General features: G+C 46.0%; 1 long non-coding RNA gene across 3 annotated transcripts in view; it reads left to right on the top strand.

Moving 5' to 3' along the window:
* Nucleotides 1–4,242: 4,242 nt before the first annotated feature.
* LOC135100289 (uncharacterized) overlaps nucleotides 4,243–7,042 on the top strand; it is an 81,239-nt gene continuing 78,439 nt past the window's right edge. For all 3 annotated transcript variants that reach the window (XR_010268579.1, XR_010268580.1, XR_010268578.1), the window contains exons 1-2: nucleotides 4,243–4,477; nucleotides 5,622–5,813. This is a non-coding gene — a long non-coding RNA (uncharacterized LOC135100289). The remainder of the gene's footprint in view (nucleotides 4,478–5,621; nucleotides 5,814–7,042) is intronic.

Genomic DNA, 7,042 nt, shown 5'->3' on the forward strand with positions numbered 1-7,042 from the left:
ACGTTTTCTGTGAGTGCCTCCACGTTTTCTTTCTTTGTTTTGTTTTTGTGATAATGTTTCAGTCAGTTATTACTTACGTTTTCCTGCATAGTTTCCTTTTCATCTCTCTCTCTCTCTCTCTCTCTCTCTCTCTCTCTCTCTCTCTCTCTCTCTCTCTCTCTCTCTCTCTCTCTCTCGGTTCCTCTCCTATTCCCTCTTACCCTCTCATTGCATACATCCGTTTGCCTCTCACTCAGCTATTTTGCCTCTCCCTTCTCTCTCTCTCTCTCTCTCTCTCTCTCTCTTCATGGTTAAAAGATAATTGCATTTTGTCAACATAACGTACCTACTCATCCTTCGTGTGTGTGTGTGTGTGTGTGTGTGTGTTCGGTCATGCGTTTACGTTCATGTACACGTGTCTGTTTCGTGATGTCAACAATAAATTTCCTTTCCGTTATGCCAACATTAAATTTCCTTCGTATTATTTCCTCCCTTATCCATCAGCATCACCACTGCCCTTAGGGTGTGTTGTTTTCTGTCACTCCAGTGGGGTGTGGTGTTCTGCCTCTCATTGATTCAACCTGAGTGAAAAATTAATGGCTTGTTTGGTGTCCTCTGCAGTCAGTGGATATTCGAGGGTAAGTTGCTGAGCACGCTTCACATTCCCGTATTCTGAAACACTTCCCCAGAACATCCATTCTACATTTGAAAGACTCTAGTTCAAGTTCAACGTGTTTTAAAGGGTAGTTTTAATGACAGATTAACAAGATTTCTACATTATTAACAGGAAAAAACACTCTTGGGAACCCGACTAATTATCTACGTGCTCTGAAAATAGTCGTGATGAAAGAGCAAAGCGTTTCAGAGTTCGGATCATATTCATGAATAGGCTTTATGACCATTACTCCACTCCGCCTCTTTAGTATCAATGGGATATTGTCAAGTATTTTGGAACTCAAGATATGTACACCACCAGAACAGAGATCTAAGGCATTTCCTATAGAGATCAGTCACTGTTATGTAGCAAAGCCTCTTATGGCTCTCCTTGCATTTTACTTCGTTAATTTCTGATGCTCAGTTATTTTCGTTTTCCAGTAGTTGTATCTGTCAAGGCCGCCGCAGGTCAGGCAGGGATGACGAGACGAGGTGGAAGAGGAGGAAGGTGGGGGAGGCTCACCAATCAGAGCCTGAAAATGAGTCCCAGTGACAACGCCGCTGCCGCCTGCCACTGATGACCTGCACCCGGGCCACGCGGGGTCTTACCTGGTGTGATTACCGCCGGGACGAGGTAACTTCTCGCGCGGCAATTTACCGGGATTTATGCGCTGAATATCGAGTGAGCGGCGGGCGTTGGTCCAAGCGACGTAGGGGAGGGTGAGCGTGCAACCCGCCGGCTGTGATCGTCACTTGTCATGGCGGCGGTGATGGATGGGAAATTGTTGTGAGGCTCCCCGCCAGGCCAACACGCCCCGCACAACACCCTGCGCTTCCCCGCTCCCTCCCTCACTCCTGCGTGCCTCTTCTTCTTGGCCTACAGGAATTATTGTAGTGTGTGGCCACGAGGGTGCGACGCTGCCACCCTTGCGTCCTCCCCGCCGCCTTGCTCCTCAATAACATCCTGGCGAGACGTCCTCCGGGGTTCAATTATATCACGGACAGCCTCTTAGCGCCGTCACGTGGATTGGTTACAGATTATCGAGTGGCCGGGCGGAGTGAGCGGCTGGGAGAGGGAGTGTCCTGGTGAGCGCAAGTGAGCTGTTGGGACCACCTGCTGCTCAGGGTGAGGGGTGAGGGGTGAGGCTCCGACTTGGCTGGGGTGACGGGGCGAAGGTGGGTCGGGATGGTGCTATAGTTGAGAGCGTCGTGGTGAAAGGATTGCGTTGGGGACACGTCCTGGTTGTGTCGGGGCGCCTCACCGGTAGTTAATTGTTCCAGGTGTAGTACTGTATATCGAACTAAAGAATATTGTTTATGGACGAAATGTTGAGTAAATACGAGTTTCCATACATATTCTGTGTCGCGAGCAATTTGATGAGTATTTGTGGAGGCGTGAGTGCGGGAGTGGCGGCGCGCTCTTCATACTCCCATGCACGCTCGTCTGTATAATCGGTCTTGAGCCACAACTCTTCCCAGCGGCGGGACCTTCTATTCACCTGCCTCCATCTATCACCTTCCATTCCCACAGAACTCCGAGGCCACTCAGCCCTCCCCTCGCCCGCCGCCTACCTCCCCGCCTTAGTGTGGGGGTGACGCTTCTGAGACGGAGCGGGAGGGGAGGGGAGGCGAGGGTTGGACGGGGACTCATCACCAGGAAACACCAATTTGAAGAATCTTGAGTAACATGCACGTGATATTTGTGTGAATAATATCAACAATTTACTCCGTTTAAAATTCTCTGCAAATCTAATAATGTAATACCTCATAACCGGTTTTCAGTAAAATTCCACAAATTCATAAGTTATTCTCTATCCAGAGTCAGAATTATTGCATCTTGAATATCTCGTAAACATCGGACCTCAGAAACAGGTTGCGGGAACAGGCGTGCTGAGGGAGACGAGTGTGGAGAGTGGCGAGTGTGTGGCGAAGCGAACCGAATGGCGAGTGAGGATCTTGCCAAACGTATTTAATCTTCCAGTCATTAAGTGTATATAAGAAAAAATAAATAAAAAAAAAAAAAAAACATACATCCCTGCATCTTTTTTTCGTCGGTTATTCTTCCCACAGTGAATGTCCAGTTACAGAAAGTTTCTTATATTTCAATATTTCCTCAGTTTCCTTTTCCCGTAGTCCTTGTTGGTGGAGTGATTCTGGCTCTCATGTGTGAACCTCGAGTTTGGGATAGATGGTGAAGGGAACACAGGCCTAAGAAGTGAGAGCCTTATTTACTATCATTTAGTTGCGTGCACTGCCTGGCCTCTATCAGCGTCATCAAGAGGCATTTGAGTATTCAGAAACGCTTTATTCTCCCACTATGATTATCTTCAAAGGCCGCAGAAATAATTAGCCTCGTTCTCAACACTGTTACTTTTTTTATAATAATGAGGAAATCTTGTTAATCTCTCACTTGAACCATAAAAAACACCATTTAAAAATCCGTATAGCTTCAACTAAATCCTTTTGAAAGTAGGGGAGGTGCGGTACAAAAGTGTTTCAGAATATGGTCCTGAGTACGGGTGGAGTTGCCAGTTGCGGCGACCGAGAAGCGCTTATATTAGTACGTATTTGTGTTCTCAACCTTCCCATCATCAGTTTCACTCCAGCACCGTATCTCGAGGTGTTTGTCATGCGTCAGACCTGTCATCAAGGGTGTTACAACAAGGAGGAAACGAATCTTAACGAGTGTGGCTGTGTACATGAATCACGCTCGTCAAAACAATCATGACCCCATCACGCCAAGCGGATCCAAGGAGGCGTTTCTCTCCCCTTCACTGCTCTTGCGTGGCTAAGCTTGTAACTCACTGTATAGGCTCTGTATTATATCCTTTCGGTAGTAATTTAACTGTATTTCTCATATTTCATTAGACAGCCTGCAGATGAGTTGTCATGAGCAAAGCATTCATCTTTTATCTATGGGTGTGGACTTTTCTTAACGTTGATTGCTTCTTGATATTTCCGTTCCCTTGTATCTAATTTTAGCGGAATATTTTCAGGTGCAGATTGTATTGTGTTTTTTGTTCGGAGTTAATAGACTCGATAGGAAAATAAGGAAGTAGGGAGGAGTGAGTGAATGAAGGTAGAAGGACAAGAAGGGAGCGGGGGTGAACAATAAGTGAGAGGAGTGAGGGAGTGAACAAGTAAATGAAGTGAGAACAGGAAGAATTTAAGCCTAAAGAGTCCACTTCAATATTTAATTAGTAAGTCAGGCTACGTTTATACGAACAAATACTGAAATAAATCATCATAAGGTTTAATCACGTGTCGTTCATTAATATTTGACAACACATCACACCACTGAGAAAAATACGAGGTCCTTAGGCAACCAGATCTTAATGATTCATTCTCACTCGCACTGGTCGAGGCTTCAAACTGCGCACCGAAGCTTGAGCGTGAGCGTGGCGATGGCGAATATAGGCGATGTAGCATGGACGAGTCTGTAAGATAAGCAGGATACGCGTATTCGAGATGTTAGATGGCGTTTCAGATCCTATTTATCCACTTATAAATTCTATGATCTCACTTTCCTTGTGTTCACCAGATGGCAGGAAGACAGAGGAGGAAAGGAAGGAGGGAGGAGGGAAGGGGGGATGAGGAAGGATGGTGTGGGGGAGATAGTGAGCCGGGACGCCTTGCCCTGGGCGGAGGTGGCTCACGTGTGTGTTGATCAGGTGACAAACTCTCCGTTTCCTGTCGCGGGACTAATGTGTGGTTTGTGCGACGCGTAATGTGTCTCCTCCCCGCCATTACCCGTTGCGTTGTGTCCACAGGGGAGGAGGGACGCCTGGGGGCACACACACACACACACACACACACACACACCAATCACCCTCCTGGGCAACCGGTGAGTATGGGGAAGCAGGTGGTGGTGTCTGGCTGGCGTCTCTATCTAGCTGTCTCGTCTCTCCTTCCTCCTGTTAGGGGTTAACTGTGCCTCTTCCACTTTCCTCCAGTGATTTGTCTGTCGTCGGCGCTACATCCCTTAAGCTCACCACTTTTTCTTTATCGATTATTTCTTTGTCATAATTCTCGACTCTCAGTTCCACCCTGGCTGAAGTAAGCGAAAGTAGTAAATTTCCCACGATGAATTTTAGTCGCTAGTCTGAGACGTGAGTTTACAAGGAATTTCAAACAACAAAAGATTATTTCGCAACAATGGTTGTAGTTTTAGAGAAAAAAAAAATAACTACAGTATAGGAAAGAACAATGTAATCCATGTCTGCTAGTATTTGTGGGAGAGGGGTGTAAATGCTTGCTACGATAATCCTCTTTGCTCATAGTGTTTGTGTTAAGATGGAGAGACAAAGCATTTCGTCGTATCATCTTTCCTCTGTCATCAGCCTCTCGCTTTTCGCCGCAATGTTGAGTCTCTTGCGATTTTCTATCGTTTCTTTCACGCTAACTGGTTTTCTGATCTTGCTAACTGCGTGTCTCTCCTCCTCCCGCGGCCTCGCCGAACGAAACTTTCTATGTTTTCTCCCTTATTCTGTCCACCACTTTAATGCAAGAATTAATCAGTATTTTGAATCTTACATTTCTCTTATTAGCAAACTCTTGACGCTCCCTGCCTCATCCTGTATCTCTCCCAGCTTATGACTTCAACACTTCAGGAGGGAAGTTTCAAGACACTTCTCTAATTTTAATTAATCTTTCTTTGACTGTACCCTATTAGGACCTGCACCTTCAGTGGGCCTTTTTTGTATATAACTTTTGTTGCCTCAGGCTAGAGACCATCATACATTAAAAAAAAAAAAATACTAATCCTTCTGTGGCAAACCATAAAAGTAGCGTTAGCTGGTATCTTTCAAATAAGATAATCTCTCCTTTTGTTCATCCATCCATTCATCATCGTAAGCAATAGTTAAGCCTTCATGTTTATTGTCTAATATAGTGAGACTCTCTGATTTATCTTCTTATTATAACGTTGTAACTATATTTGAATGTCATTTCAATTATTTAAAATAGCTGCTGATATGATCTCCCCACAGCTGTGGTGACGGGCGCGGGCAGGTGCTGCTTGAGGGTCACATGGGTACTGTCGCAAGGCCGTCCTGGTGCCACGCTTTGAGGGCAGGACGCGATGGGCAGACCTTGATGAAGCGCTTATGTGGCCCTCCAGCCAGCGCTTCCACCTCATCACCACCACCACAGGGCCACCACCACCACCACCGCCGTTTGAAGTAAGAGTGGATGATATTTTATGAATACTTATTTCGTATTGTATCTCAGCTTTCTTATTTTCAAGTAGTGTCTTATTAGGTTATACGCTGTCCATTTTTTTCTTAATATTCGTACGTAGAAGTTATGCCGTTGATGTAAAGTAGATTGCCATTCGAGGAGGAGGAGGAGGAGGAGGAGGAGGGCTGTATTAAGATAAGTCATAACCCTTGTCTCGAAAAATAACCACGCCTCGAATCAGTGATTGAAGTCTCGTTTCCTCGCTTTCGCCTGCCTGCTGCGCCATGTAAGATTTTAAAAGTTGTATGATTGATAGATAATAACATTTTGTGAGGTTTACGTATTACTCAGTGTTAATCAGACTTTATTTACTTAGAGTGGAAAGCAATGCAGTGCTGCCAGCAGTACCTCGAGTATCATAATGTAACTTTCACATCATACTGTCACAGGTCGCTGCCTTTACTACACGCAAGGCTGTGCAGAGTACAAGTTTGTAACATACGAGTTGGAAAAGTAGACGCAAGAAACCTTTCCATAAAAGATATCTGATAAGAGTATAGAAGCCAATACAGAAGAGGAGGGCTGAGGATGTAGCTCAGCTTCTCTCCAATCGTACAATTGCCGCATCGTTGCCGATCTTCTTATTTGAACCCGCTAACTACTACACCCCTTCTATCAACGCATAGATTTAGTGCACTACTTGCTGCAGGTTCTTTATCCATGCTCCACCCTTCCCACTTATGTTTCTCCCGAGTATTATGCATCATAGTCTAATAAGCCGCTTTCTCCGCACCGGACCCTGTTTCGCGTCAGTCGGTGGTCTCGAAGCAGGCAAATGAAGCTGGTACTGCCGCCTCGCATCGCCCCCAAAGACCGCCGCGAGAGTGAGCGCTACGACCAGTAAATAGCACGATAAGTAATGATAAGTGATGGCGCACCTCGAGGCCATGGGAGGGACGGGAATAATGTTGAGGTTCACAAGTAAAGGAGGTCGCCGCTCCATCACACCGCCGCCGCCTTTCCTGATAAGGTGGAGTGCTGGCCGCGAGATATTTTTTCGTCCCCACCACTCCTCCAAGCACTGCACAGGCGTGGAACACTCTGCTTGTCTTATACTGATCAATTTCCCAGAAAGAAAAATATCACATCGTAAAAGGAAGGTATGCTCAAAGTTTTAGGCCCCTCCCCTCCCCCCAACCACACAGTGACCGGGTTTCACCACCACTACCAC

This window comes from Scylla paramamosain, chromosome 5, assembly GCF_035594125.1.
Source record: "Scylla paramamosain isolate STU-SP2022 chromosome 5, ASM3559412v1, whole genome shotgun sequence".
NCBI lineage: Eukaryota > Metazoa > Arthropoda > Malacostraca > Decapoda > Portunidae > Scylla > Scylla paramamosain.